At 33.0% G+C, this 8,859-nt stretch overlaps 1 long non-coding RNA gene and 1 other non-coding gene across 2 annotated transcripts; one reads left to right on the plus strand and one right to left on the minus strand.

Annotated features, from left to right (window-relative positions):
• Positions 1-245: 245 nt before the first annotated feature.
• LOC128296269 (uncharacterized) lies at positions 246-1,842 on the plus strand. Its single transcript, XR_008286818.1, has 2 exons — positions 246-470; positions 1,524-1,842. It is a non-coding gene; the product is annotated as an uncharacterized LOC128296269 (long non-coding RNA).
• Positions 1,843-2,004: 162 nt separating this feature from the next.
• Positions 2,005-2,111, minus strand: LOC128280013 (small nucleolar RNA R71). Its single transcript, XR_008270195.1, has one exon. It is a non-coding gene; the product is annotated as a small nucleolar RNA R71 (small nucleolar RNA).
• Positions 2,112-8,859: the final 6,748 nt, after the last annotated feature.

Consider the following 8,859-nt stretch of genomic DNA (forward strand, 5'->3'; position numbering starts at 1 on the left):
TTAAAATCGTCCACTTTATTGCTAAAATAACAGTCAAAATCACTCCCCTTTTACCATTTAAAGGTTAGCCATACAAGGAGGAAAATAAGCCAACTTCCTTGCCAAGTCACCACCCAATCTTCCTCATATTAAGGGACAACAATCAAGGGAGAGAGAATCAAGGATTTCCTTGCTAAAAATAGCAAGGAACATTGGGGCTTAGAAGCCTATAAAAGGAGGCTTCATTTCATTCATCAAACATACCATTGAACACGTAGTTCCACATCAATTTTCAGAAAAAAACTTTGAGTATTCTTGTTTCCTTATGGCTTACTAAACTTTTTGCTTGCCACAAAATAAGGCAATTCACTTGCCGAAAATGAAAACAGTTAGAGAGAGTAACTTGAGAGCTTATTAATGATTTGACATGAAGACAAGGAGGAGAGCCACCATGAGAAGCCGCAAGGAGCAGTCGCAGATAACCCCCTGCAGTTAAATTATTTACTTTTCTTATAGTGAATTGGCCGTGGATAACCCCTATCGGCTACTCTTCCTCCCTTTCTCTTTATTTTTAATTAATGTTTTCTAATGTTGAAAGACATGTTTGCATCTCATCTTTATGTTTTCAATTTAATATTGCATGACTTAATTTTTTTATTCAGAATAAGTATGAATCATGATTTGAGTTAATTGGTTTTTTTATTTTGAATATTTTGTGCAAATGATTGTTTCATTGTTTTAGATTTAATTCATGTTAAAACTTGTAAATGTAAGGCCAACATTTGTAGGTGAAAGAATTAACTATTTAATCTAAGAAGAGGTAATGGTTAATAGACAAAAAACCTAAATGATGCATATCATGTTGATATTGAAAGATGATTGTTGTATGCATAAACTATATAAAATGCCTATGCCTATGCCTATACCTATACCTTATGAACATAATAAGACTTCGAGAGAAGCCTATACCTTAATTGAAATTGGGTTTAATTAATTTTCATATTGCCACGGTCCATTTGTGATATTCTTTTTATAATTGACAATAAACTCTTCTTAAGTGAAATACTTGTTCTAGTTTATTCATGTTATGTTTTTATTAAATCTTGTGTTTAATCTTTTTTGTTGTGATTACTTTTTTGCAAAATGTGTTGTTTTATTTTGTGGGTATTTGAAAACTAACTACATCTTTATTATAATTTTGACTCTCAACAATATTATCTTTTATTTGTTTTCTTCCAAATTGTATTATAGTTGACTTTGCAAATAATTTACGCAATAGTCCCTGTGGAGACGATAACTCTTTACTTACTACTTATTACTTGTACGACCGTGTACACTTGCACGTAATCACGCAACACAAATTTTTGACGTCATTGCCAGGATTGTATTTTTTCATTTTTTTGTGATGTAGTTGTTTTTTAATTATCTTTATTTTTGTTTCTTGCTAATTTGAACTTTATTAATTTTGTGATTTTTTAGGGTTTTTGAACATAGACTGAGTTATATCTATTGCCAATTAACCCAAAAATTGAATGTACTTTTAGGCAAAGAATAAGGGAATGATCAGACCAAAGACAAGTCGAAGAGCTAAATCAAAATCCAAAAGAAGACGCAACCTATAATACTTGAAATACGATCCTTGTTAGTGATGACAGAGATCAAGGTATTCGGCAGTACGTTGTACCCTTATTCAGTAAACTCAATCTAGGGATTTTAAGACCCAAGATTGAGGGCCCTCAGTTCTAGTTAAAGCAAGTAATGTTCTAGATGTTGCAAATAATGGGACAATTCAGTGGGATGCCTGCTGAAGATCCACATTTGCACCTACGCTTATTTATGGAAGTAAGCGATTCTTTCAAGTTACCCAGAGTATCTGAAGATGCCTTAAGATTGAACTTGTTCCTATATTCGTTGTGAGATCAAACATGAGCATGGTTGAATTCCTTACTGCCCGGTTCTGGATCCATATGGCAAGAATTGGCAACACATTTTCTAATAAATTATTTTCCACCAAGTAAGAATGCTAAGCTCAGAAATGAAATTACCACATTTAAGCAATTTGATGATAAGTCATTGTATAAGGCATGAGAAAAATTTAACAAATTATTACAAAAATGCCCTCATCATGGTTTTCCTCACTGCATCCAATTGGAGACCTTTTACAATGATCTCAATGATCACACAAGAATGGTGGTAGACACTTTAGCTAACGAAACTCTTCTTTCAAAGTCATACAATGAGGCATATGAGATTCTTGAAAAAATTTCAAGTAATAATTACTAGTGGTTGACCAATCGAGCAGTCGCAGGAAGAAAAGTAGAATGAGTTCATAAAGTCGATGCTCTTACGTATTTAGTAGCTTATGTATCTACTATGACTTCTTTAATTAAGAATATTACTGCCAATAATTGCAACACTAACATGACAAGTCAACAACCAAGTCAGTTTGATAGCATTATGTGTGTATACTATGGAGATGGTCGTACATTTGAGGATTGCCCATCAAACCCAAAATCTATCTACTATATGGAAAACCAACATCAAAATAGGAATGGTCCAGGTCCACAATCGAATCATTACAACCCTTAATGGTGAAATCATCCAAATTTCTCCAAAAGTAATCAAGGGACTGGCTTAGGAAATTCCTATATGCCTTTGCATTCAAATCATTTACTAAGTTTTTCTCAAAAAATGTAGAAAACTCAGCCAAATGAGTCTTCAAGTAGTTTGGAGAACTTAATGAAAGCATATATCGCTGAGAACGATTCAACTTTAAGAAATCTGGAGAGTCAAATAGGACAATTCGCCAACGAGCTAAGAAACCGACCTTAGGGTGCTTTGTCAAGTGATACGGAGAATCCCATAAGTATAGGCAAAGACCAATGTAAAACTATCACTTTGAGGAGCAGAAAGGTGTTGGAACCAAAAACTATTGAAACCGAAGGTGAGCTTGTTGTTGTCCAAAATTAAAAGGAAGTTCAATCAGAAGTTGAAACTGCCATAGTGCAGAGTCCTATTCCAGTGACCCCTACTAAGGTGCAATTGCAACAAAGTGGTCTTGAAAAATCAACACCTATAGTGAATACAGAACCAACACTACCTCTGATAAGTTTCCCAATTAAGGTTAAAGCTCCATTACCTCCTTATCTACAAACATTCCAGAAGCAACAATAAGAGGTACAATTTAAGAAATTCTTAGATGTAATTAAGTAGTTACATATCAACATCCCGTTGGTAGAGGCTCTAGAACGTGTGCCAAATTATGTAAAATTCATGAAAAATGTCCTCCCTAAGAAGAGACAATTAGGAGAGTTTGAGATAGTGGCCCTGACCAAGGAATGCAGTGCATTCCTACAAAATAAGTTGCCACCGAAGATGAAAGATTCTGGAAGCTTTACCATACTATGTAACATTGATAATTCATATTACTGTATGGATTTATGTGATTTAGGAGCAATCATAAATTTGATGCCCATGTCTGTGTTTAGACAATTGGGAATTGGTGAAGTCAAATTGACAATAATAACACTTCCATTAACAGATCAATCTATACCATGTCCTGAAGGAAAGATTGAAGACATTCTGGAGTGTGTTGATAAAAATATTTTTCCTATTGACTTTCTTATTTTAGATTTTGAAGAAGTTATAGAATTCCCCATCATCTTGGAAATACATTTTTTTTTTATAAATTAGAAGAACAATGATCTTTGTTCAGAAGGGAGAACTTACCATGTGAGTCCAAGATGATTAGGTAACCTTTAATGTTTTTAAAGATATGAGATACCCTAATGTAGGAGAAGAATGTTCTGCTATGGATGAGACGAAATTCTTAGTTCCTATGGGTGATTCATTTGAACAACTCTTAGCACCAAAGATGTTAAGTGATGATGAAGACGATAGAAATCATGTTCAATTGGAAGCTGAATTGAGGGGATTCACTTTACAACCCTATTTTGAACCGTTGGATTTGAAACCTCGTGAGTATAAGCAGTTGAAAGTTTCAACTAGAGAACCACCCAAATTGGAGTTAAAGGTACTTCCTTCTCACCTTAAATATTATTTTTGGGTAACTCTTCTACTTTACTTGTGATTATTCTAGTTGAACTAACCAAGAGTCAGGAAGAGGAATTGATTAATGTCTTGAAGAAATTCAAGAAGACAATCAATTGGACGATAGCTGATATCTGAGGTATAAGTCCATCCTTGTGTATGCACAAGATCATATTAGAATATGGCAAAAGAGGCATTATTGATGGTCAAATAAGGCTAATCCTAATTATGAAAGAAGTGATCAAGAAGAAGATTATCAAGTTGTTAGATGCGAGAATCATTTACCCCATCTCAAATAGCTCCTGGGTGAGTCCAATTCAATTTGTGTTAAAGAAGGGAGGTGTTACAGTTGCAAAGAATGAGAATAATGAGTTGATTCTAAGTAGGATGGTTAAGGTTGAAGAATTTGTATTGACTATTGTAAGTTATATAAGGCAATGATTTTTCGTTGCCATTTTTGGATCAAATTTTAGATAGACTTTTAGGACACAATTATTAAAAAAGGGAGGTGTTACAGTTGTAATGAATGAGAATAATGAGCTGATTACAACTAGGATAGTTACATGTTGAAGGATTTGTATTTATTATCGTAAGTTATATAAGGCAACTCAAAATGATCATTTTTTTGTTGCCATTTTTGGATCAAATGTTAGATAGACTTGTAGAACACAATTATTACTATTTCCTAGACGGATATTCAGGATAAAAGCAGATCATTGTAGCCCCAAAAGATCAGCATAAGACAACTTTACATTACCATATGGTATGTTTGCTTTGAGGTGTATGCCTTTTGGTTTGTGTAACTTGCGACTTTTTAGAGGTGTATGATGGCTATTGTAACACCTCAAACCTGAATCCGCAGCCAGAACAGGGTTGCAAAGCATTACTGGAGTTTACAGAACATTTACAGATAATTCATGTCAATTACTATTTATTTTTCGAGATTATTCTTAACAACCCTTAAATGGACCCTCGAGGCCCTATATGAGCTTTAGAATCGAATTGAAACTTAATTGAGAACTCTAAAAGTTTTTCATGAAATTTCAAAAAATTTCCAAGTTACAGGGTTCACATGCCCGTGTGGTCCAAGGGACACGCCTGTGTTGCAGGCCATGTTCGACCTCGTGTAACTCTCTGACTTGTGCCACATGACTAGCCACACGCCCATGTGCTAGGCCGTGTGGTTAATTAATTTTTTAAAAATTAGCTACAGGTTTCACATGGCCAAGACGCATACCTGTGTTCTAGGCCGTAACACACAAAGCTAAGACACACGCTCATGTCTCTGCCCTTGTGCTCAATTCTGAGCATTCTGTTTCTCAAATTTAAGGTGCAAGGGGCACACGGCCTATCCACACGCCCATGTACCAGGCTGTGTGTCACACACGGTTAAGACACACGCTCGTGTGTTTATTCGTGTGGACAAAATAAAACCATTTCTAGCTTCATTTCTCATCCAAAAATCATAACAATGACCTGGACTAAAACTTACTTCCAAATACCTACCAATTCAAGCATTGGACTCCAGCAAATTTTAACATCTAAATATGATATAACATTATACACATGTTTATAATCTTACCTTGGTTTAACCTAAGCATTAAACATCATTTGGTCATTTATACTTAACACATAAGTGTTTATCGTGACATTATGCTTTATAAGTACCAAAACATACCCTTACTAGCCATCCCAATGACTAGATTACAAATAACATATTTAAGCCATCTATGGCCAAGTTGGCTTATACATGCCCTTATACCAAAATAAGTGTACTATTTATACCAAAATAAGTTTATAGATAGTGTGATGATACTCCAACTGATCTCTAACCTTCGCGAGCTTCCGAGCATTACATGCTTAGTAAGGTCGTATAACAGGAATTAAAACTTACCAATTTACATTTATTAACATTAAGCATTCAATAACATGCTTTTTCATCAATTTGGAAATTTTACCTATACACATACACTCAATCAAACAAGTTAGTTACATAAATGTTCAAATATGCATCAAGTAAGCATAGATGAGCTCATCATATTCGTCTCATAATTCTCATATCATGTCAAGTAATTTATCTGTTGAATCATTGAAATTCCTATGGATATTCAAACAGTACACTCAAGGTCTACAATTTAATAACCTGCCAATTCATATTCGAGCCTCATAACATATAACAGGAGTCCAGGCTAAATCCTTTTGTAATATATGCTCAGAAGAGCTTAATTAGGATTACCAATGTAACAACCTAAAATTGGGTCTAGTCAGAATAGTGGTTTCGGGACCACAAACCCGACGAGAAAAATTTTATTTTTATTATGTTTTTATAGTCTATAAATTTATGGAAATATTTCATAAAAATTTCGTTCGAAAATTTTGACGTTTGGGCACTCAATTTAGTCAAAAGGACTAAATTGTAAAAAGTTCAAAGGTTGAGTTCTTTATATATGAGGTGCCTAATTGTTATGAGTTTTAAATTGAAAGTCCTTATGTGATAATTAGTCCTTTAATAAGTTAGTGGATGGATATTTGTTTGGTATTTTTGAAATTTGGTTGAAATAAAAAGGGTAATTTTGTAAATTAATTAAAATGACCTAATAAGACAAAAATGATAAAAGCTATCATTTTTTTTTCATTCTTTCTTCTTCAACCGTGGGAAAGAACCAAAAATGGCAGCCATGGATGAGCTCCATTCGGCTAAGATTCTATGGCTTATATAGGTACGGTTTTTGTCCCGTTTTTAATGATTTTCGTATTTTTGAGATCCCTTTAGCTTAAATTTTCTATTTCTACCAATTGATTGAAGAGAAATTAGAGTTTAAAAATTTACCCATTCATGATATGGTTGTGTTTTGATGATTTATAGTAGATAATGAATGTTTGATGTGTTAAATACGAGTTTTATTCGATGAATTTCGGTAAAAATGTCAAAAAGGGGTTAAATTGTAAAAGTTATAAATTGGTCATAAGTGTGTGAATTAGTGAAAATTTGGAGTTGTCATAGAATAGAAAAATGTTCAGCATGTCTTAAACCTTATAGAAATTGAATAAAAATTATTTTACGAGCCTAGGGGTAAAAGCGTAATTTTTGAAAAGTTAGGGGGCATAATTGTAAATTTTCCAAAATTTGATATAGGAATTGAGTTGGTTAGTGTGTTGATAAAATGTGTTAAATAAGTGTTATTTGACATGTTAGATCAAGAAAACATGAAATTTTGGATTAAGATCGGGGAAGAACAAAGTTATGTGCTAAGTCAGGAAAGTTAGCCGTTTCGGCATTTGAGGTAAGTTGGTATGATAATAATACTGCAATAATGTTGTAATTTATATTTGAAAGTTAAATTTAGTGAATTAATTGAATTATGTTAAATTAAATGTTTATGGTGGCAAGTTTATGAATTGATTTAAAAATATGTCTATGGTACATGAAGTGCATTGAATTATCATACGTAAATGTGATTTCTATGATTATGGACATTATGAGCAATTGCAAGTTCATATGATTTTTAATAATGCAATGTGTAATTTAATGTTATTGCCTTGATATTAAATGAGCTGTAAGTTTATATGTAAGTAATACATCAATTTTACTTGTATTATGATATTTTATAATAATATTGGAAATATGTTTGTTGATAATTACTTGATTGATGAAATTGTTGGAAAAGAGAGAGAAATCCCGGTTGAACCTTCGGAAAGATTGGATGATATAGATGGTATGTAGCTAGGTCGCATGTATGGTGCTGAGTGCACATCATGTGTACAAGAGAGCTATGAGACATTATGATATAGCTAGGTCGCATGAGTGATACTATGTGTACACCATGTAGACAAGAGAGCTATGGAATATATGTAGCTAGGTCGCATGCGTGGTTCCAGGTGAAGGACACCATGTAGACAAGAGAGCTACGAGATAAACTGGCTAGGTCACATGGGTGGTACTAAGTGTTCACCATGTGTACAAGAGAGCCAAACTATATGATGGGTGGAGCTATGTGCTGAAACCACCAAGTATCGAGGATTGATCCAAAGTGTTCAACGGGAGACTTACTATGTATTGCTTTGTGAGTTTTGTGATGAATAAGTGCAGGAACTTGGTTATGTGAATGATGTGTTCATTAAGTGATCGGGATGTGGTAAGGTTATAAACAAATAAGTTATACATGAGGATGATTTTATGGTGACCTTGTAATCATGGGCCTATACTTGTGATGTATGAAATGTGGTGAAAATGATTTGTGATATGTATGTTAAAATGAGGTTAATACAAAGAAAGTGTGAAAGAGTGAATTAGCAATAAAACTATTTTGGATAGTAGCAGTGACATGAATTTGAAAAATCACCAAAAATAGTAAAAATTTAATTAGAGGCTGAATAAGATATGAAATTAAAGCTTAATGAGTCTATTTTTATATAAAAAAAACAGATCAAGAAAAGAAGTTCTATATTTTGAGATATTTATATTTTTGTGAGACTGGTTCAGAATGATTATGTGATCCCCTGTTCTGACTTGGTAAAATCATAATAAATTGTAAAAAAATAATTATGGGGCATGGTTTATATGCTTAGAAACCTTAATGTGTCTATTTTTATTGGAATAATCAAAAACATTATTTGAATTCTGTACAATGAGATAAATGAGTTTTTATATAGAGAGGTCAGAATTGTCAGACAATGAAATAGATAAAACTTTAAGAAAAATCTGTTATTGATTGGAAAAACAAAAAATTATGAAAATTTTATGGTAGAAATTTATATGAGTCTAGTTTCAAGGAAAATTTACAAAACATAATATTGAGTTCTGTAGCTTAAGAAATAATTAAATTAGTG

Source organism: Gossypium arboreum, chromosome 8 (genome assembly GCF_025698485.1).
Source record: "Gossypium arboreum isolate Shixiya-1 chromosome 8, ASM2569848v2, whole genome shotgun sequence".
Taxonomy (NCBI): domain Eukaryota; kingdom Viridiplantae; phylum Streptophyta; class Magnoliopsida; order Malvales; family Malvaceae; genus Gossypium; species Gossypium arboreum.